Consider the following 23,610-nt stretch of genomic DNA (forward strand, 5'->3'; position numbering starts at 1 on the left):
TAATGTTTCATTCTATTGTACATAGGTTACTATGAGTCAGCATTGAATTGATGGCAGTTATCCTATGTGGTGGGCTAATTCACTGGACTGCAAGGTCAGTTTAAACAGCAATGTTGACAGTTCAAGCTCATCAGCTGCTCCTCGGAAACCTTATACTGAGTCGTTATAGGTCAGAACTGACTTGATGGCACTCAACAACAACAACAACAATCCTATCTACCTACCTACCTACCTATCTATCTAGTCTTGGTGTGACGCTATAGGATAAGCACTCAACTGCAAGGTCAGTTTGAACCATAAGGTTGGCGGTTCAAACTCACTAGTTACTCCTTGGAAACCCTATACAGGGTTGCTATGAGTTGGAACTGACTTGACATCACTTAACAACAACAACAATCTATCTATGAGGGCAGTGGCAAATGTATTATTAACTTCTCTATCTCCAGGGCCTAGGGGCATTCTGTGTGAGTCTATATAATAAATGAATAAATTTAATAGTCTTTTTTGTATCGTGGCACATCCTCCAATCTATTGTGGTACAATATACAAGGGAGCTTTAAAAAATGGAAAAAATTTCATTATCTTCTAGTTCAATTTTTTCACAAAACTTTGAAGTCCCCTCCTATATTTATGTCTATATGATCTCCATCCCTAGTAATAACATGTCTGACAACAAAATGTATTTTTAAAATGCATTCCCAAAGCAAAAATGGCAGTCTGATTGGCTACTACAAGAACAAACAAGTTGTTCATTGGGGAACCACCAAGCATGTAAGCTTGCTGGTGACCAAGTTGGTCTATTGGTGAGTGAAAGTGGGGAAAGGCAGCAATGAAGAAATGGGCTGAGTTCGACCACGTTCCATAGACTCCTGTCAACCTGGAGATGAGAGAGTGAAGAGGAAGGGTTGGTTGGTCTGAAGTGTGGTGAGACCTGGAAGCTCCTGAGCCCATGGACAAGGACATAGCCACAGAAGGCTAGAGCTGAGAGTGAAGCATCCAGTTCATATGAAGTAAGGGGAGATACACAAGAATGACCAAACTTGCATATACTACTTATTTGACCGACCTTCAATGGCTGGATGATCAAAACTCAACTAGAGGAAGATAAAAAAAAAAAACCACCAATTTTTGATAAAAGAAACAAGTGTAAATTGCTACAATTTTGTGAACTTGACCTATACTTATGGATGTAGTAGCTCAAAATACCAATTGAGAGGAAAGAAGTCTTCACATAAAGAATCAATCCTATCACCTCTATACAGAATTGATAGGGACGTGCAACTTAGACATTGGCTACCGAAAATGGTGGTGGTGTGGGGGGAAACTGTAGGGGGAAGCTATAAAGACATGAAGTGACTGACTTACACGTTTTCAAGAGGGAGTTTAGTTTCAGAGTGTGCAGGGGGAGGGAGAATCCCCACGGAATAGTTTTCATCTTGTCTAGAGGGGTCTGGTGAAAGGAGATGGGGATAAAATTCTTATGATTCAATAGTGAGTAATTGTTATCATGATTAATTGTAATTGTCACAACTGTAAAGGTAGAAGCATTGTAACATAAAGAGGGGAGTAGTTAATCTTACATTCCAGGAACAGAGGACCCTAGGACCATCAAGGTAGAAGAGCATGAGCAGAATGTGGGGCCCAATCCAGAGAATCAGTGACACCAGAGATGGAGAAATAGAGCAGCTGAGGACTCTAGACTCAAAGAAAAAGAAAGGCTGTGTGCTGGTGGCCAGAAGGCAGGCTTTCAGAATGTACTCTTTAGTTGTTTAAATGATTATACCTCCCTGAGTGATTTTGTGTACAACCAAATACAAACAACCAAACAAACAGAGGGATTGTTGAATAATGATGCACAAAGGGGGATTGTTATCATGTAATGAAGCAAGATATAATAGGATGAGTATAAAATCAATGTTCTCCCATGGAAACTATCACTCAGTTCACAATAAGAACATAAAAACCAAAATATGCATTCCCTCTGCTATTAGAACCATCACTGTACACACCCAGTTATTTTATTGAATATTAAACTGTTTTGTCATAATAAGGATAAACAAAATTACAATGAAATATTTTCAATAATCTAGAGTGAGCAACGCTATAATATCTGAAGAATCATACTCAAGGAGCAAATGTTCTTGTTAACTTTTCTAAGACGATTATTTAGGGGGACACTGAACAATCAATCTTGCATCTTGCTATGTGAGTCAGATTTCAGGAACAATCTGACAGAATGAGAGCAAGGCTAACATCTGGAAATCCCCCAAAATGGGTACTTGTGGTCCAGCCCAATTTGAAACTCTGAGGCTTAGCATAGACCAGTTGCGAGGCAACCCAGATGATGCGATTCTCTGCCTCCTCAAAGCTGTGCTCCAGCCCAAGTAAACAACACTGCTGCTGCAAACAGGCAAGGAGGCTGTCAACACAATATTTCCACTCAGCTCTGAAAACCTACCATTTCCACCCTTGGAGAGTACACTGTGCTCTCTTGCTAAGAGGAATCTTCTGCTTAGAATGAGTGGAAACATACTTTAAAGTGAGAGACCACAGACCATACCACTCGCAGAACAAATGTTCAGAAAACAGGGTCACTATTGTGTGCTTGAGTGGCTGCTTTTCTGTCGTGAGAGATACTGCTTGCAGGTGCCCACATTTGCATATGTACCTCCCACGTTGCAACTGTGCAGTGGTGTTGGCTTATAGAGTTAGTTCTGTTAAGTAAGGGACTATTTGCATTGATTTGACCTAACTATGAGAGTTTTCACCAGGACTTTAGAGCTTAACCATATGGCAGAACCTTCAGAACAAATACACAAGTGGAGGAGGCAAAATTCAGCTCGTACCATTCCCTCCTCTTGCTGGTTCAAGTTCACCAGCTTCTCCTTGGAAAGCCTATACAGGGTCTCTATGGGTTGGAATCGACTCAATGGCACTTCACAACAACAACCATTCCCTCCTCTCTCTGCCAATACCCTAAGGATAGAGCTTATACGTAGTACTGCTGAAGACTGGGAGTTATACTGTGGGAATTCCCTTCAGCTGTTTCTGAATAATTTTCCAAGAAGCCAGGAAGCTCTCATTCTTCATCATTCATCACACTCACACACTCCCCATTACACACATACATGCTCTACCTTTCACTGCATTCTTAGATAATTAAAAAATAATAATAATAAAGTCAGTACTTTCTGTTGCTCCTATTCCGTCAAGACCCACTGGATGTTTGGAATTAGGTTAGTAAGCACCTGGGATAGTGGTGCTTTTAAAATAATGTGCACAAATTCTTTAACGTGCCTGCCTCCTTTAAAAGATAAAATCTAATTTCCCTCCCATTGTGTGTGGATCAAAGGACTGTGGTGTTGCAGTGCTCCCTGCTTAACTGAAAAGTCAACGCTTCAAACCCACCAATCACACTAAAGGAGAAAGCTGAGACCTATAGAAACCCTATGGGGTCATTTTATTCTGTACTATAGTGTCCCTAGGAGTCAGAACTGACTCGATGGCAACTGGTGTTTTGGTTTTGGGTGTGGAACAGATTTAATGACTCATTCCAGATGAGTAGAATACGACAGGACAATGCTATGTAACTCTGAGGTTAGGTCATACAAATACGCTTCGACCTGGCTTATTCTTGCATTGCTTGCTTTGTGAGAAGACTGTCATTCTGGCTCAAGGACATTAAGCAACTGGATGGGGAGGACTATGTGGAAAAGGACTGAACCTCCTGCCAAAACCGGCATCAACTTGCCAGTCATATGAAGGAGCTGTCATGGAAGTGAATCCCCCAGTCACACCTTCAGAGTATCACAAGCTCAGTTGACATCTTGACTGCAACCCAAGAGGGACTCCAGACGAAAGCCTCCCAATCAAACAGCTTTCAAAGTCCTGAACTAGAAAAATGGTGAGGGTTTGTAAATGGGATTTTAGAAATCCCAGTGTAGTACTGTGGGTTAATGCACTGAACTGAAAAGTTGGTTTGAACCACAAGGTCAGCGATTCAAGCTCACCAGTCATTCTCGGAAATGCTATACAGAGTCACTATGGGTCAGAACTGACTCAACAGCACTTAATAACAACAACAAAAAAATCATTGTTTTAAGCCACTAAATCCTGGGATAATTTATTACACAGGAATAGATACCAGTACACATTGCCTTCCTCCTTATTATGTTATGACAAATAATACCACTTGATCGTGGAATTCATACCTTGAACCTGAACATGACATTGTAACCTCCCACATATTGCATGCAGTTCCTACTGCAAGAGAGAAAGCACATTTGGTTCTAGGGAACCAAGGAGACCGGTTGAACATTCAAATAGACACTTTAGAAACACCTCTTGGCTGTTAATAGTAAATGAAGACTAACTTTAGCAACTTTCTTACACAAAGCAGGTGCACTTACAGAATCTACAACTGTACACAGAACACTATGTAACCCATGGAGACTGCTTCTTTTCTTTGACTCTGATCTGTTTCTTAGGGAAGGGATCATCCATTAGGTGAGAGGATTTTATCAATGTGGGTTTTGTGTGTGTGGCCCTGTCCCCCAGGCCACAGTAATTGGAGTGGTAAGAACAAGGAGCCCTGCTGGAATAATGATTAAGCACTTGCCTGCTAATGGAAAAATCTGCAGTTTGAACCCACCCAGGGGCTGTGCAAGAGGAAAGGTCTGGTGATCTGCTTCTGTAAAGATTACAGCCTAGAAAACTCTCTGGGAGTTCTAGTCTGTCACATGGGATGATGATGAGTTGAAAACTGACTCAATGGCACCAAACAACCTAATTAAGACTTTAACTAGGATAAGGAAGGGAAGTGCCTCTTTCCCTGAGCATTGCTTTGTCAGGATTTTTTTTTTTAAAGAGAACTTGTTGGCATAGTGGAACAATGGGTTAAGTATGGCTGCTAACCTCAAGGTTTGTAGTTCAAACACACCAGCTGCTCTGTGGGACAAAGATGAAGCCGTCTGCTCCAAAGATTTACAGTCTCCCAAACCCTAGGGAGCAGTTCTACTCTGTCCTGTAGGGGTCACTATGAGTAGGAATTTACTAGACAGCAGTGGGTTTGGGGTTTTTGCTGTTGATATGCCAATTGTTAAGATCACAAGGCAAATCCAACAGAACAAAATAAGACAAGACAACTGACTTATATTCACGACTATGGATTGAATCTTTGCTGTTGTGAAATGCCATCAAGTTGGTTCTGACTCATAGCGATTCTGTATAGGGTCTCCAGGGAGCAATTGGTGGGTTTCAACTGCTGACCTTGTGGTTAGAAGTACAGAGTTTATCTAACAGTGCCACACGAGGACCAAAGAGAAGAATCCATTTTGTATATAAGCTTTAGCACATCCTCTAGCTCCAAGAAAATGATATATGTATAAATAGCCAGGCAGCTCAAGGCCAGATGCCAGATGTTTTCCTTTGCCCTAGCCTAAGAACAAAGATTGCCAGACCTGACCAATTAAACTGTAACATCTCATAGTTTGCCAATTGTTAACCAATCCAAAAATTGTAAAGCTGAGAAACCCGAGCTTGTTTGAAAACTCTATAAAAACCCACAGACGAAGGGTTCGAGGTTCTATCCCTAATCCGCTGCGTTGGATGCAGGTGGACTCCGAGCTAGAGCTTGAATAAACAACCCTCGTGCACTTGCATCGGTGTCAGCTCCTTGGTGGTCTTTGGGAACCCCGAATTCTGGGCATACCACCACATGAGGACTCCATGAATTGAACTGCATCCCCCAAAATTATGTACTATAAATCCAAACCCATATACATGTGGAAGCAGCCCGGGTGGCATTGTGGTTAAGCATTGGGCTGCTAACCAGAAGGTAGGTGGTTTAAACCCACTAGCTTCTTCATGGGAGAAAGATGGCTGTCAGTTCCCACAAAGATTTACAGGTATCCTGCAGAGCAATTCTTCTCTGCCCTATAGGAGGTATGAGTTGGAATCAACCCCATGGCAGTTGGTATACATATAGATGTAATCCCAACTGGGAATAGAGTTTTCTTTCAGTGTAGGATGTCTTAATCCCATCACTTTTGAGATATAAAAGTAACATTTCAGGCACAGAAACAGGAACAGGGAAAAGATAGAAGGTCATGCAGCAAGAAAATCACCAAGGAACTGAGGAACAGAGGCTGAAAAGAGACAAGGATCTCCCACTAGAGTCAACAGAGGGCCTTCCCGTAGACCAGGCACCACAAATTGGAACGTCTAACCTTCTAAACTGTGAGAAAATCAATTTCTGTTTGTTAAAGTCACCCACTTGTGGTATTTCTGTTATAGCAGCACAAGAGAACCGTTGCACTGGACAAATCTGTTGCAAAAGATCTCTTTGAAGTGTTAAAAAAGAAAGATGTCAATTTGAGGACAAAGGTGCACTGCCCCGAGCCATGATATTTTTAATCCCCTTGCATGCATGCATGTGAAAATTGGACAATGAATATGAAAGCCAGAAGAATTGATGTATTTGAATTATGGGGTTGGCAGACAATATTGAATATGCCATGGACTGCCTGAAGAAGAAACAAGTCTGTCTTACAAGAAGTATAGCCAGAAAGTTCCTTAGAAACAGGATGGTGAGTACTTTGGGACATGGTATCAGGAGGAACCAGTCCCTGGAGAAAGATATCATGCTTTGTAAAATACAGGGTCAGCAAAAAAGAGGAAGATCCTCAATGAGATGGACTGACACTGTGGTTCCAACATAGCAATGGTATGAGGCTGGGACACAACTGGGCAGTGTTTCTGTTGTACACGGGGTCAGTATGAGCTGAAACTTACCTCCTCTCCCTGCCTGTTGCAGCCCCTAGGCTATGCCTTAGGTGACCATGCAGTAACACTCAGCTCTCCAACAGATTTCTTCCAAACAGATCTGACATCTCTAGAGAGACACCAGGTATATTTAGGTAATCCACCCCCTTCCCTGCCCCCCATACCATGTGACTGCTCTTTCTTCCTCACCCTCTCTTGTTGTTGTTGTTTTTTCAGGCCATGAATTTGGTTCCAATTCAGTGACCCCATGTAAAACAGAACAAAACACTCCCTTTGTGCTTACAGTGAGTCAGTCTTGCATGTTATGACACCAAGATACCACCAAGATGTCATCTCAGTTCTCTAGAATTCAGCAGACACCTCCTGGGGCGTGAGAAGGGGAAGTCTCTTTTGACTTTCCTGTACACTCGATTAAAAGGTTACAAGCAGGGACTGCCTAGCAATGTCAGTTTAAGGAGCCCTGGTAGTGGGTTACAAGCTGGACAGTTGACCACAAGATCAGCACTTGGAATCTACCAGCTGCTCCTCTGGAGAAAGATGAAGCTTTCTGCTCCTGTGACGATTTACAGCCTCAGAAACCCTGTTCAGGGTCGCTGTGACTTGGAAATGACTTGATGGCATACAACCGCCACCACTGCCAGCAGAAGGTTTACGAAACCACAGTTTAGTTTCATTACTCCATCTCCTTGGGGTCCCTGTTGCTGTTGCTATGTACCATCAGTTGGTTCCAATTCATAGGACCTTAAATAGGGCTTCCAAAGCTGTAAATCTTTATGGGAGCAAAAAGCCTCATCATTCTCCCAAGGAACAGTTGGTGGGCTCGAACCTCAGACCTTGTGGTTAGCAATCCTGTACTTATCTTACAAAGTCTCTGAGTTACTGCCTTTGGAGTCCCTGGATGACACAAATGGCTAACACACTCAGTTGCTGACCAAAAGACACCTCACAGGAGAAACAGGGTATTTTACTTCTTAATGATCAGCACTGAATATCTTATGGAGCACAGTTCCTCTCTGACACACATACGGTATCACCATGAGTTGGATTGATATGATGCCAACTGGTTCTGTTCCTTCTTCCTGGTAGAGCTCAGGCAGGACCCTAGGGTAGAGGGCTCCAGGCAGGGGTGGGTGAGGAGGACTGGGGTGTGCTCAGAATCACCTATCTCCTCCAGCTTTTACCTGCTGCCCTTGATCAAACTAGACCCACAGCCAGTCAATCAATTCCAACTCAGAGCAATCCTAAAGGGCAGACTAGAACAGCTCCTTAGGGTTTCCAAGCCTGGAAATATCAATTCTCTTTCCGGAGCACAAATTATTTCCTGAGAGCAGTCTCAAACCCTCACACCAATAGAGCCTCAGTGGGTAGATAGCTCGTGCAGTTCTGCAGATTTTACTTGGACACATCTGAATCTTTGGGGGAGTTCTCCATCTTAGTAATTATTAAGGCTCATGTTGGCCTGTTGTGTGCCAGACACAAGAGTAACAGTTTTAGACATATTCAGCTCTTTTCTTCAATTTTTTAATTTTCAAAAATCTGATGGTACTGATGTTTATATACCTATATACTTTGGACACAATGCAGTGTACCACAAATACTATATAATAGAACTATATATTATATACATATATATATCAAGAAGCTCTGGTAATATAGTGATTATGAGTTGGGCTGCTAACCTCACAGTCAGCAGTTCAAAACTACCAGTTGTTCTGCTGGAGTAAGATGAGGCTTTCTGCTCCTGTAAACATTGATAGCCTCGGAAATCCTAGGCAGGGTCGCTATGAGTCGGAACCAACTCCACAGCACACCACCACTACCATCATATATGTATATCAGATTATGTATAAGATCATTAAAGCCTCGATCATGTTACTTATTATTTCATTTAATCTCTGCAACAGTCCAGTGAGGAAGGTCTAATTGTTTCTCGTTTCCAGGCTGGGAAACTGAGGCTCAACCAGGGGTTAAGGGCTTGCCCAAGGCCAATATTACTAGAAAGAAGATTTGAGTTAGTAAAGCCAGGGTCGCTTCTCAATGTGAGACTCCAGCTACATGAGCAAGTGCAGTTTCCTGCAGACGCCGAGGTTCCTTTTACAACATTCTAGACACAGTCCTTGTTGAACTGCTAATCTTTATAAGAAGGAAGGAGATACCAACTTTGCAGCCACAGAAAGGACTGCTGACAATTGTGGACCTTGAGTAAGATGATTAGCTAATCTTAACTATGAAATAACATGTAACTGGGCCTAAAGAAATGCCTGGTAATAAAATATTCTCATTTGAATAAGAGTGTTGACAAAGAATATTGAATATACATGGACTGCCATAAGAACAAATCTGTCTTGGAAGAAGTACAGCCCGAATGCTCCTTAGAAGTAAGGCTGGTGAGACTTTGTCTCACATACTCTGAACACATTATCAGGAGTGACCAGTCTCTGAAGAAGGACAGCAGACTTGGTAAAGGAGATCCAAACTCAGCACCATCGAGTCAATTCTAACTGACAACAACCCAGTAGGACAGAGAAGAACTGCTCTCTATTGTTTCTGAGTCTGTCAGTCTTTCTAGGAGTAGACAGCCTCATCTTTCTCCCTTTGAATCACTGGTGAATTTTGAACCCCCACCATTGCGGTTAGCCTGGTGCATAACCCAGAGCACCACCAGAACTCCTTGGTAAAATAGAGAGTCAGTGAAAAAGGGGAAGATTGCCAACAAGATGGATTGGCACAGTGGTTGCAACAATGGACTCAAACACAACAATGATTGTGAGGATGGTGAAAGGCTGGGCAGGATTTCTTCTCTGGTACATAGAGTTCCTATGAGTTAGAACCAACTCAGTGACACCTACAACAACAATATGCTCTTAGAAATTTTGATTGCACAAACAAATGGCTGTCTCCTCCAGATCAAAGCATTGGATGTTACAAATGGTAATGGCTCCGCTGCTAAAATGTTGGAGGTTGGAATCCACCCAGGAGGGCCTGCAGATCTTTGATCTTAAAAATCAGCCAAAAATTCTTCCAAAAAGTCAGTCATTGAAAATACTGTGGAGCACAGTTCTAGTCTGACACATACAGGCTCATCTTGAATCAAAATCAAATTGGTGGCAGCAGGTTTTTCAAGGTCAAACATGCTATAACTGTCCCACTTCTTAATGTGTGAAGAGTAATTATACTGAAACCACTAATATTAGGGTTAAATGGAAGTAGGAAGCACCCCACACATACCCTGAAAATTAAAGGGGAACAGACAACCAGAGTCATTTTCTTTCCTGGGGAAGCCTGGCATGTTATCCCCAAGAGAAGCAGCACTTTTGCTTTTCTGAAATTCTACATAGTTCTTGCTTTTGCCATTTAATGTCTATCTCAACAAAGTCAGTTTTTGTTTCTTAAAAATCTCTATTGTTCTCAAATTCTCTCTTAATCAAAGGCATACAAACCTCCCACGACATTCCTAAGTTGTCTTTGTAATGATTCCTTCCCCCACTAATTTCAAATCTTCCCAGGGGCTGCTTAATGATTGTAGTGATTGTATAGGTTGCCTGCAGAATGGAGTACTAGGTTTCCTCTGCTATGGAAACATCAAGGACAAATTCCCAAAATTGCATTTTTTCCCAACTCTCAATGCTCCCTTTGGGAAGAGGAAGGTGTTATTTCACTTAAAAGTCACCCCAAAATGTTGAGGTGCCTTCCTGGGTTCACAATGTCACCATGAAAGGAAATATCCAATCACCACAGCTGCAAGTGTACAACAAAACAGCTAGTCTCTGACTAATTAATGCTCAACTGAAGAAGGATTCATGCTTATGAACAATCTGGGTGCATCCCACCACTTCCACCAGCACTACGTTCTCCCTAGTGAGAACCACCACTACCCTTGCCAAGGCCACCAGCACCCTGTCCTTCATCCTGCAGGCAGCCTCCTCCCCATCTTTCTCAGGAGGAGCTAAAGCATAGGAGAAAGTCTTCTTAACCCTTCTGGGTAAAAGTCACAGATGTCAAAAGGCTTCAGGGTAAAGTTTTAAGAACAAGGAGTTTGGAATCAGGCCTTGGATCTTATTTGAATTCCTTCACTTGTTGGCTGCATGGCCTTGGATACATAGTGCAATTTTTCTAACCCTGTAAAATGGGTTGTAGTTGTTAAGTGCTGTCAAGTCAGTTCCGACTCATGGCAACCTTGTGTAGGGTTTCCGAGGAGCGACTGATGAGCTTGAACTGCCAACTTTGTGGTTCAAACTGACCTTGAAGTCCACGCATTAACCTACAGTGCCACACCAGGTTTCCTATAAAATGGATGGATAACTGTTGTAAATTTTTAGGAGAGCTGTGAGGATTGACTAACATGAGGCATATAAACCATATAGCACATGAAAATTACTTTATAAGAGGTGGTTACTATTGTTGTTATTATTATTATTATTCATGCTTAAAGATTCTGCTCCACTCAGAAGCATGGGTAGTCCCAGCCCACCTCGAGCTGCCCCAGACTTATCTCCATGGAGCATATGACCTGATCCTGCGGTTTCATACCCCTCCTTCCTTGAACACTCTCTCCGGCCCACTCTTGCCTTCTTTGAATTTCCCAGAACATGTCATCTTCCTTCCAGCGTGTTACCTTCCTTGATATTGGTACTTCCTTCTGTCTAGACTACTCTTGCTTTCCCCATTGTCCTTCTTCCCCTTTGCCTGGCCCAGCTTACATCTCCGTTTCTACCTCAGCCCCCTGAGCTTTCTGTGGTGCCAGACTTATCTAGGTTCTCCTGTTGAATGTTCTACCTCTGTAGAACACTGTTGGCAATTATATCACGGTGCATTTAACCATTGTCACCTGTTTCCTTTCCACCACCCCATAAACTGAAACCTCCACAAGCTTGTGTTTACCATAGTGTCTTCAGCACCGAGGACATTGGCACACAGTAAGAATGAGTTAGTGAAAGAAAGAAAGAAAAAATGGAGGAATGGATGCATGGATGGATAGATGAATAGATGGATAATTCTTGGGTACATGTATGTTATCCCAACCATATCCTATGGGTGCCCACCACACTGTAAGTTTGGTCTTTTTTATGATTTTGAATTTTGCTCCACATTTTTTCTCCCACTCTATCCAGGACTTCCTATTGTGATGCCGTTCAGAGCAGTTGGCACGATCTAGTTCTTCTGGGGTTGAAATGGCACATTCATCCTTTATATGGATTGTTTCCATGTATCTTTGATATTCTTCACTCTTCTTTGCTTCAGACAGGAAGACACCAATAGTTGCATACTTTTTTTTTTTTTTTAAATCTTGATTAAGCCTCTGAGTAATAGTTCTTAACCTGGGAACTAAGGAGATCCCGAAAACAAAGGAGAACCTCAATCTTTGGCAACTTTTATTGCACCAATAGACAGCTGATTACTGCTTATTTGTGGCTTGACTGACAAAAGGGGAAAATGCAGGAGTTCAGAAGAGTGCTTTCCTGATCCTTCTCAAGAAATGGTTGGAAGGAGCCTTCCTGGAGGAGTGTTCTGCCCCTGCGTTGCACCCTGTGGGCTGCGTAGCATTCTCACACGTACCATTTAATGTGAGAAACTAGTGCTCTGAGACAAGAGCAACAGCTTGTGATTTGTGGGTGTCTAGCATGCTAGAAAACGGTCAGTGAGTAGGCAACAGATGGGAGGGGATGGTATTCCTTAGCTGAGGCAGTGAAGGGGGGCTGAGGGCCTCTTCCATTTTGGAACTTGTGGTTTTTGTCTGCTTAAGAGAGCTGTCCAGACCGGGTGGCCCTGACCAGGAAAGTCTGAGTCTGCAGTCCTCTGAGCCTGAAGGTCAGGTGTGGTTACTTTAAAAATAAATTCTTGTGACTGTAACCCTTGCTCAGCTCATGCATTTGTGGCTTTGGACTGAAGACACTGGCCACAGCTATGATTTGCATTCACCAAAAATAGGCATTTCAGCATATGAGAGTAAGATGGGAGAGGAAAAGCCAAGTTCCATTTCTCACTCTCTTGCTGCTGTTTTTCTCTAAAGGACCAAGCAAACCAGCTCAGTCCTTATTCTTTGCTCTTGCTTCAGTCTCATCTGATCAGACTTAGTTACCTTCATTCCACAAAAATTTATTGAGTGTCGTTTATGTACCAGACATTGTGCTAGACACTGGGGACTTGATACCACCCAGTACCACCCCCAGAGTTAGAATGAGGAGGCTCAGGGAAAGATCCCCCTCCCCAGGCCCTCCTCACCCCTCACCCTCCCAGATGTATGTATCTGAATGAGAAGTCCAAGAGAAGGCTTTCTCCTGAGTACCAGGAGTGATGTCAGAATCCAAGCCAGCTCCTCTCAGGGAGCCCAGGGGCTACTACACAAGGGAAATAGCATTTACATCATTGCAGGGAGGCACGTTGTAGTTGTGGCCAGGTAGAGTCAGACAGACCAGGATTAGAGACAGAGAGATGCTCAGGTCTCCCTTCAGAGCCTCTCAATCTCACCTAACTCCTATTCCAGACTTTTCTGTGGTGTCAACCAGCTTCTCAGAGGTGCAATCTGACAGGACCTCACATGTGGCTTCAGAGACTACAGTGGGGGAGAGTGGGCACCTGCTTCATGTCCAGCGTATGCAACCTAGAACCTGGAAGTTAGGTGCCACCTGGAAGGCTCCCTGTTTCTGGCCCCATGCATGGTCTGTCCTCAGGCCAAGGCCAACTGCAACTCTCTCATCATCCTTGCTTTGTCCCCGTGTCTATCACTAGCTGGATCATGCTGGCCAATAAAAAAAACTTTCCCTTAAGCTTTTGTTTTAGGTTCGGCTTTATTGGGAACCCAGGCTAAGACAGTCACTTCTAGTTTTGTGGCATTGGGAAAATTCTTTAATCTCTCTAGGCTTCTCATCTCCAAAATGGAGGAAAATAGGTATGCTTACTGTGATTGGTAGAATCAGTCACATTCACTGACACTGAGTCAATTGTGACTCATAGTTAGCCTGTACACCGTACCAAGACTATAATAAATCATTCAGGAGCAGCCTGCTTTATCTTCTCCCATGGAGCAGCTGGTGGGTTTGAATTGCTGACCTTGTGGTGGGTTTGAACTGCTGACCTTGTGGGTTTGAACTGCTAACCTTGTGGTGGGTTTGAGCTGCTGACCTTGTGGTTAGCAGTCCAATGTTTACCCCACAGTCACCAGGGATCCTCCACAGGTAGAATCAAAACTCAAACCCATTATTATTTATTGAGTTGGTTCTGACTCATGGTAACCCCGCATAGGGTGTCTGAGGCTGTAAATCTTTACAGAAGCAGAAATCCTCATCTTTCCCCTGAGGAGAAGCTGTTGGGTTTGAACTGCTAACTTTGTGGTTAGCAGTTCAGTGCTTATGCTACAGCATCATACCAGGACTCTTAGTAGGTAGAATGTTGTTGTTAAGTACCAGTGAGTCAGTTCCAACTCACAGTGACCCTGCATAGAGTATCCAAGAAGGGCTTGAACCACAGATATTAAAGTTAACATTTCAGTGCCTATTCAACCAAGTCACACTAGAACTCCAGACAGGCAGAAGAGTGGTAGAATAGGAGTGGTGATTGTGTACAGTTGAGTTGGTGCCAACTTATAGCGACATATATAGGGTTTCCAAAACCAATCTTTATGGGAGCAGAAAGCCTCATCTTTCTCCCTGAGAACTACTGGTAGATTTGAACTGCTGACCTTTCAGTTAACAGCCCATTGTGTATCCCACTATATCACTGGGGCTCCTGAGGTAGGATGTTGTTGTCATTGCTAAGTGACTTTGGGTCACCTCTGACTCATAAGGTTTCTGAGGAGTAACTGGTAAGTTTGAACCACCCACCTTGCTGTTCAAGCTGACCTTGCAGTCCAGTGCTTATCCTACTGGACCATACTAGCACTCCTCAGATAGCCCTAGTGTGGGTAGACTTTATGGAAGCAGATTGTTGATCTTTCTACAAAAGAGCTGCTAGGTGCATTCAAACTGCCAACCTTCCCATTAACAGCTGAGCGCCTAACCTTGGCACCACCTGGATTTCTTCTAGGTAGGCATTGTTACGCAGGTGTTTGAACAGAACATGGGAACACTGAATGGTTTAAAATTAAGAAAGGTGTGTGACAAGGTTGTATTGTTTCACCATACTTATTCAACCTGTGTGCTGAGCAAATAATCCGAGAAGCTGGGGTAAATAAAGAAAAACGTGGCATCAGGATTGGAGGAAGACTCATTAACAACCTGTGATATGCAGATGATACAACCTTGCTTGCTGAGAGTGAAGAGGACTTAAAACATTTACTGATGAAGATCAAAGAGCACAGCCTTACATCTCAAGGTAAAGAAAACAAAAATTCTCACCACTGGACCAATAAACAACAGTCTTATCAACAGAGAAAAGATTGACGTTGTCAAGGACTTCATTCTTCTTGGATCAACTATCAACACTCACGGAAGCATCAGTCAAGAAATCAAATGATGTATTGCATTAGGCAAATTTGCTGCACGAGACCTTTTTAAAGTGTTGAAGAGCAAAGATGTCAGCTTGAGGACTAAGGTGCGCCTGACCCAAGCCATGGTATTTTCAATAACCTCATATGCATGCGAAAGCTGAACAGTGAATAAGGAAGACCATAGAAGAATTGATGCTTTTGAGTTATGGTGTTGGAGGAGAATATTGAAAGTGCTATGGGCTGCCAAAAGAACCAATAGATCCGTGTTGGAAGAAGTGCAGCCAGAGTGCTCCTTGGAGGCCAGGATGGCCAAACTTTGTCTCTCATACTTCAGACATATTGTCAAGAGGGACCAGTCGCTGGAGAAGGATATCATGTTTGGTAGGGTGGAGGGTCAGAGAAAAAGAGGAAGACCCCCAACGAGATGGATTGGCCAGGTGGCAGCATTGATGGACTCAAGTGTGGCAACAATAGTGAGGTTGGCCCAGGATCGGTCAGTGTTTTGTTCTGCTGTGCATAGGGTCACTATGAGTTGGTACCAACTCAATGGCACCTAACAACAACAACCTGCTAGAGGCATTGGCAATTCTCATTGGGGCATACATTTAGTATTCTCTCTATTCAGATGGCCCTCTGGGGTCAATCACACAAACCAAAACCACTGCCATGGAGTCAATTCCACAGTGTTCCTAGATGGGACAGAGTAGAACTACTCGGAGACTGTAAATCTTTACTGGAGGAGACAGCCTCATCTTTCTCCCATTGACCAGCTGGTGGGTTTGAACTGGTGACCTTGTGGTTAACTCACAGCACTACCATGGCTCTCCATAAAGATTGATGTTACGTGCCATTGAGTTGGTTCTGACTCATAGTGACCTTGTATAGGGTTTCCAAGGAGCAGCTGGTGGGTTTGAACCGCTGATGTTGTGGCTCAAACTGACCTTGGTTGCAGTGCAACCTGGAAACCCCTATGGGCTTGTTCTACTCTGTCCAATAGGATCACTGTGAGTCTGGCTCTATTAGACAGCATAGGTTCATCTTTCTGGAAGCAAATGGTCAAGTCTTTCTATTGCAGAACTGCTGGGTGAGTTCAGAACTGCGCTTCTCAAACTTGAATTTACATAGAAATCACCTGGCGTCTTATTAAAGTGCAGATGCCCATTCCGTGGGTCTGGGAACGCCCTGAGAGTGTGCATTTCTAGCAAGCCCTGGTGATGCTGTCCTGTACCAAAGCTATGCATCTTGTGAGGATTTCATACATACTATCTCATTCTAGCTCACGATGTCTCTGATAGGAAAAAGTGGTAGGAGTTATTATTCTCCTTTTCAGCCGAGAACACAGAGGACCTGAGACTTAGCGTGTCCCAGCAAGAGCCCTAGAACCCAGGTGCTCCTCCAGACGACCTTGCAAGATCCACAGGAGCTAGCTGGCAGAGGAGACAAAGGGCCTTGGAGGTCCCCTAATTAACTCCTGCAGCCGCGTTTATCTGGGGCTCTCAGAGCTCTTCCTGCCCTGGTGCTGATGTGAGGGAAACTGCTGCTGGTTCCCCCTCCTGCCCAGGACTGCGATTAGAAAACAGGCTTGAGTCGCGATGCTTCCTCATCAAAAAGATAAAGACGGCGTGCTCTGCGGGGAAACGGGAAACGCTGAGGCGGTCATGGTGGGGAGGGACGGGAGGAAATAACACCCGAGTGTTGCTACTCCTCCTCCCTCCCCACCTTTTGAAAATAAACGCCTCCTGGTCTCTCGTAGCAAGGAAAGATGGGAAGCAGACTTATCTTGGTTTGTTTCCAGTTCATGGCAGCTGTAATCTATTGGACACATTAAAAAAAAGTCATCGTTCCTGAGATAGGCTGGCTGGGTAACGCTGCCATTACTTTCAAGAATGTTCTTTCTCCTGCCGGGTTTCCCACTTGAAGACTCAGAGGCCCCTCATAGCCCCCACCACGGAACCGCTGGTACTCACTCAGCTAGGGTTTTGCCTACACAGAGCTTTCTCAAGGTTTGTGAAAGGTGATGTCATTCTGAATGCTTTAAGTGAGTCTTCTGGAGGCTGGTTCCACATCACAGTAAATCTTTTTAAAAAGCTTTCACGGCTCATACATGAAATAGTTGGTCAATTTGAACCAATATTTTATTACATGATGGTTATAATTCAGCTTTGGAAATAATTTGCCTGCAAGGAATACATTCAATTTATGATTGGCTCTGATCTTTCAGCAATCATGGTGAAAACTAGAGAACAGTGCAAAGTATGAAAAAATAAACCTTCACTGTTTCCAAGCACAGTGGGATTTTTATGAATTCCAAATTTAACTCTTAATGAAATTAGCATGTTATTTTTGTAGGCATTTAATCAAACCACTAATTTCAATGTTGGAGTTTTCTTTTCCATCTTTGGAGCTCCTCACAATTTTTTAGAGGGTGGGGGTGTCTTAAATATTTTGTAGATTATTGAGGGTGTTTCGTGGGGAACAAGGGTGGGGAGACTAGCGAGAATCCAGGCCAGCGTGGAGTCTGCTGAAGAGAACCACTTCTCAGCCCTGTGAATCTTCACAGCCCTTTGCTAACCTGCATTTCCTCACCTCCAGGGATCTGCTTCAGTCAAGACTCTGGTTACCATGGTAACAGGACACTTCAAATAGCTTGGAGGAAAGGAGGGAAAATCTTCAAGTCCAGAGACTGTTCAAATTGGCCAAATTTCAATTAAGTGTAGTGAGCCAGGGCAAGGGGAGGGGAATTCTGTAGTACACTGGGTTTAAGGAACCTTGGGATAGTGCCATAACTAGACAGTCGGCTCACTGAAAGGTTGAAGGTTGGAGACCATCCAAAAGTACCTCAGAAGAAAGGCCTGAAGATCTATTTCAGTCATTGAAAGTCCTCTGGAGCAGCGCTGTTCTAGTCAGATACTCAGGAGCGTGGTAGTAGGAGGAAGGTAGTTTGAAGGGGTAGGCATCACTTCCACCCCACTCTGTTGGTCATCCCTCAGTACAAGGGACACTGAGAAGTGGGTCAACCGCATAGCTGGGAGGAGACCCAGCCAGCTGTTGCCACAACAGGTGATTTTAATGCTTAGCTAAATTCAACCACTACTCTTTTAGTGCAAAGAGGAAAGAAAATGCAATTTGCAAAACTGAAGGAGACAAAAGTAGCACATAGAATTAATTGTATTGTACAGAGCACTACGGTAGATACCCACTTTAAAGTTACAGATAAAACCTGGGGGGGGGGGGGCTCAGGCTTGCCCCCTTAACTAGACTGTTTCCCACAGCTGCTTGTCCAGGCCTCCCCTTCCCCTCCCAGCCCATTCAAGAGTTTATTTTTGTCATCCTGCCTCCTCAACTACACTGTGGGCCTTTTAGGGCAAGGGTTTTACCTTAGTCACCCCTGAATTCCAAGTGCCTGATGCAGAGTAATAAATGTTGGTTGAATGCCGTCAAGTCAGTTCTGACTCATAGTAACCCTGTATAGGGTTTCCAAGGAGTAGTTGGTGAGTTTCAGCCACTGACTTTGTGGTTCAAACTAACCTTCCCAGTCCAGTGCTGTATCCTACAGTACCACAGTTGACTAGAAGATAAATGGGAGAAAAAAAGAGACAGAAAAGTAAAATCATCAGTGATTGAGAGCTACTGCCTCTTAGTAGCTGGGTGATCTTGGGCAAGTTTCTTAACCTCTCAGAGCCTTGGTCTCCTTATTGATAAAGTAGGGTTAATGATGTTCACCCCCAATGGTTGTGAGGACTGAGTGAGTTAATATAACCAAATGTGCTTAGAAAGGTGTCTGATTTATAGTAAGTCCTGGGTAAGTGTTTGTTGCTATTTTTGTTAGTTAGACCATCAGAAGCTCTACCCCTGAAAGATGTGAGGGAAGAAATGAGCAATCACAACAAGATGAACCTGTTTTCAGGAAGGGTGGGGGTGGGGGAGGGGGGCTTAGGAGCAGCCTGAGGGAAATGGGTAGGTTTCCCCACAGATCGTGGCCAGGAAACTTCAAAGCACATAAATATCAAAGTGTGACATTTAACTGTTTACAGAGCAAATGGAACATCACCTTTCAGGCCTTGAGCATGCTCAGGCAGGAAACAAGGAAGCCAGAGCAAAGCAGTGGAAAGCAGGTGACTTAGGACTCCTACCAAGTCAGGTCCAGGCAGATGTTTTGAAGGGGGAATAAGGTACATCATGTATGTGTATGTGAGAGAGAGGAGAGAGAAGAAAGAAGATAAATTTCTTGGGGTATAGTCTGACATCTAACTGATAATATTTAACACTGTCTTTAGGCAAGAGGTGATTGCTTCATTGCATTAAAAAATGTCCATAATTCAAGATTCGGACTCACAGTAACCCTATAGAACAGAGTAGACTGTGAATCTTTATAAGAGCAGACAACCTCATATTTCTTCCACAGAGCAGTTTATGGGTTTGAATTGCTGGTTTTATAGTTAGCAGCCCAATGCTTAACCCACTGTACCACCAGGGCTCCTTGTAGATACATATGGTGGTGGTAGTGGTTGTAGATCTTGGATTTGGTTCTGACTCATAGTGGCCCTGTATACATTTTGTTTGTTTGTTTGTGGATTTCTTTCTGTGTATAAAAGTCATGGAGTATGGCATCTGACCTCCTCGGAGCGTCACAAGGGAGAAGGAGAATCAAACTTCTCAAGATGAGATGAAGGCCAATTTCTATGAGGTTGAGGCCAGACATATCTCCACTATTTAACTTTTTAAAATTTATTTTAACCAATTCTGACACCAACCATCCCTCCCCCAGCACTCTCTAGCTGACTTCTGTAATTCAGTGCAGTGGCGACACAGAACTCCCAGACCACACTCACAACTGTGAGGTTTATTAGAGAAGTTAACAGATTGCAATTCAGGATCAGAAATGTTCAGAACACAATTCTTTATCAGGAGAGCCTTTTCCCAGTCATTCTTGCAGGCAAGTCTCTCTTCAGCCCTTGACCCCTTGACTCAGTCACTGCCCTGGTCAGACAATGTTACAAAGCTGTTTTAGAATGGATAGGGTTTTCCAGGCTATAAATCTTTACGGGAGCAGAAAGCATCATCTTTCTCTTGAGGAGAGGCTGGTGGATTCGAACTTCTGACCTTGAAGTTAGCAGCCCAACTGTTAACCCACTGTACCACCAGGGCTCCTTGAAGATACATTGATGTTGTTGTTGTTGTTGTGAAGTGCCGTCAAGTGGGTTCCAACCCATAGCTTCCCTGTATAGGGTTTCTGAGGAGCAACTGCTGGGCTTGAACCACCAACCTTGCAGTTCAAACGGCTTTGCAGTCTGGTGCATTAACCCACAGCGCTGCATTCCTGAAGATACATATGTTACTGTTAATAAGTGCCATTGAGTCAGTTCTAACTTATAATGATCCTGTATAAGGTTTCCAAGGAGTAGCTGGTGGGTTTGAACTGCTGACCTTTTGGTTCACAGTCCAGTGCTGATCCTACAATGCTACACTGGGATTCTGAAGATACATATAGTAGAGGGAAAAATCCCTTCATAAAATGCCAAACCATTGCTATCAAGTTGTTTCTGACTCATAACGAATGCAATGAATTTCAACTTAGTCATGAAAGCTTTAGACTTATTGCTCATGAAAATAGTAGACAGTCTACTCTTGATGACACCCAAGATTAGGCGTCCAATTTGTTGATAACCTAGACCCAGAATTCCTGTTAGCTCTTTGTTCTCTCATTAGCCTCTCTCAGGTGATCAAGAGATGAAAACATGATGAGATGCCAATTATTCAACTCTGATAACACTGAAAGAAATAACTTTAGGGTTATTTAGGATGGCCTGGGTGATAGGTGGGAGAATTCAAGGATAACTTCAATTGACTCGAATTCTAGGAGTCTAACTGCACCTACTAAGGAGCTCTGGGAGTGTAGTGGTTACGAATCAGGCTGCTAATCTCAAGGTCAGCAGTTCAAAACTACCAGCCACCTCGTGGGAGAATGATGAGGCTTTCTGCTCCCGTAAAGATTTACAGGCTCGGAAATCCTGTGCAGGGTCGCTATGAGTCAGAACCAACTCCACAGTACTTAACAACAACAACTGCACCTACTACATGCGAATGACACTCTGGTCCCACCATTCTTTGAGACCAAGGTGACCACTTATGAGGTATGTGATCAGAACCCAAACAAACAAACCTTTTGCCCTTAATTCCAACTAATAGTCCTGGTGTAGCACTGTGGGTTAATGCACTGGACTACAAGGTCAGTTTGAACTTCAAGATTCGCAGTTCAAGTTCACCGGCCACTCCTTGGAAACCCTATACAGGGTTGCTATGAGTTGGAACCGACTCAATGGTGCTTAACAACAACAATAGTGACCGTATAATATGTAGTCCTGGTGTGGTGCTGTAGGATTAGCACTGGACCACAAGGTCAGTTTGAACTGCAAGGTCAGTGGTTCAAACCCACCAGCCATTCCTTGCAAACCCTATAAAGGGTTGCTATGAGTTGAAATCAACTCAATGGCACTTAACAACAGCAACAAAGGACAGAATGCCCAATAGGGTTTCCAAGGTTGTAATCTTTATAGGAACAGATTACCAGGTGCTTTCTTCCAGGTGAGTTCAAACTGCTGAACTTTTATTTTGAAGGCAAGGGCATTACCACTGTGCCACCAGGATTCCCATGTGTTCATTCAGGAAATCAGTAATAGTCAATGTGCCACCAATTCTTCACCTGCTGGCTAATGCCTACAACTCTGTAGTCCGACTGGCAGCCCATGTCATGAGATTTTGACTATCATCATGGCACGAAATTCTAAGAAAACCTTTGGCATTTACTTCTTATGATTGAGAGTTGCCTTGGGAATTGAGGGATCTCAAGAGAGGAGTTAAGAATATGGTGAGGGGTGAGTTGGGTACAGTGGAGTAGACACCTTGGACAGGAGAAAAGGGGAGGCCAAAGTTGCCAAAGTCCAACCTCATGCCTCTTCTCTGCTCATACCTCTTGACACAGTCCTGAGAATGGAATCCATGCGGTCTTCAATCCCAGCCTGTCCCACCTGGTCCTTCATTGCTTCTCCCATTCATCACTCTGAAATCACCCAGGCCTTATTTCAGTCCCTTGAACCCATCTTTTCAAATGTCAGAGCCCTTCAAGCTGTTCATTGCCTGTTCTCATAGGCATACTCTTTCTTTGAGAGAGAAGGGGGCTGGGGCACATTTCCATCACAGGAAGGGATTTTGTTGTCTTGGTAACTATTGTATCTTAGGCATCTGGCATATCTAGTAGCGAGTCAGCACTCTTGCAGTTGTTGATTGAATACATTGATTTTGCAGTTTGGTTGGGCAAACCCCACGACTTGGTTACCAGTAGGATCAGGTTTTGTGAGTGGGTTTAGATTCTATAAAAGTCTACTTACTTAACAGGTTCCAATTTTGGTGAACGTGTCTTTGTGGGCACAAGTGAGTGTACTTGTCACTTTTGATTCTTGTCCCCAATTAGCCAGCTGTGGACCATGTGGGTTGGCCCAGAAAGATAGATCATCCTACAATTCCTTTTTATTTTCTCCAACCATAGAAACAGCAGGGTGCCACCTTGTCAGATATTCTAAAAAACAGGCCTCCTAAAAATGGTCAGGAGTTTTTACACATCAAATCAAACCACGGAGAATCCTGGCCCAGCCAAGATAACACAAAACCTGAACTATCACAGCGACATATATGTTGTTTCCAATTTTTCCATTACAAGTTGCCCTTAGTATACGCTGCTATCGACTTTAGATTCCAAAGGCAATGGGAAGTCATTGACAGATGTTAAGCAGCTAGTGACATAATCAAGTGTTCATTTCAAAAGATCTTTCAGATCTGGTGTGGGAAAGAAATTGGACAATGGGGGAGGCTGCAGGCAAGAACAAGGAAGCCCAGGTCTACACTTGAAACTTCCTAATCTCCCACTCTCCAGAACCTTATAATCACAGTTCCCATGTTTGTCTGCAGTATACATTGGGGTTGTAAAGTTTTGAGCACTACACTGAAATTTTTGGGTTACAAATTTCCCCATATCATTGTTGTTGTTAGTTGTCATTGAGTCAGTTCCAACTCACATAGACCCTATGCACAAGAGAACAAAACTCTGAAGGGTCCTGCACCATTCTCACAATTGTTGTTATCCTTGAGCCAATTGCTGCTGCCACTGTGCCAGTCCACCTCATTGAGGATCTTCCTTTTTTATGCTGATAGTTCACTTTACCAAGCATGATGTCCTTGTCCAGTAACTGGTTCCTAGTTATAACATGTCTGAAGTATCAGAGATGAAGTCTCACCATTCTGGCTTCTAAGGAGCATTCTGACTGTAATTTTCGATCACAGGTTTGTTCTTGCAACACTCCATGGCACTTTCAATATTCTCCTCCAACACCATAACTCAAATGCAG

This window comes from Chrysochloris asiatica, unplaced genomic scaffold (genome assembly GCF_000296735.1).
Source record: "Chrysochloris asiatica unplaced genomic scaffold, ChrAsi1.0 scaffold00031, whole genome shotgun sequence".
Classification (NCBI taxonomy): domain Eukaryota; kingdom Metazoa; phylum Chordata; class Mammalia; order Afrosoricida; family Chrysochloridae; genus Chrysochloris; species Chrysochloris asiatica.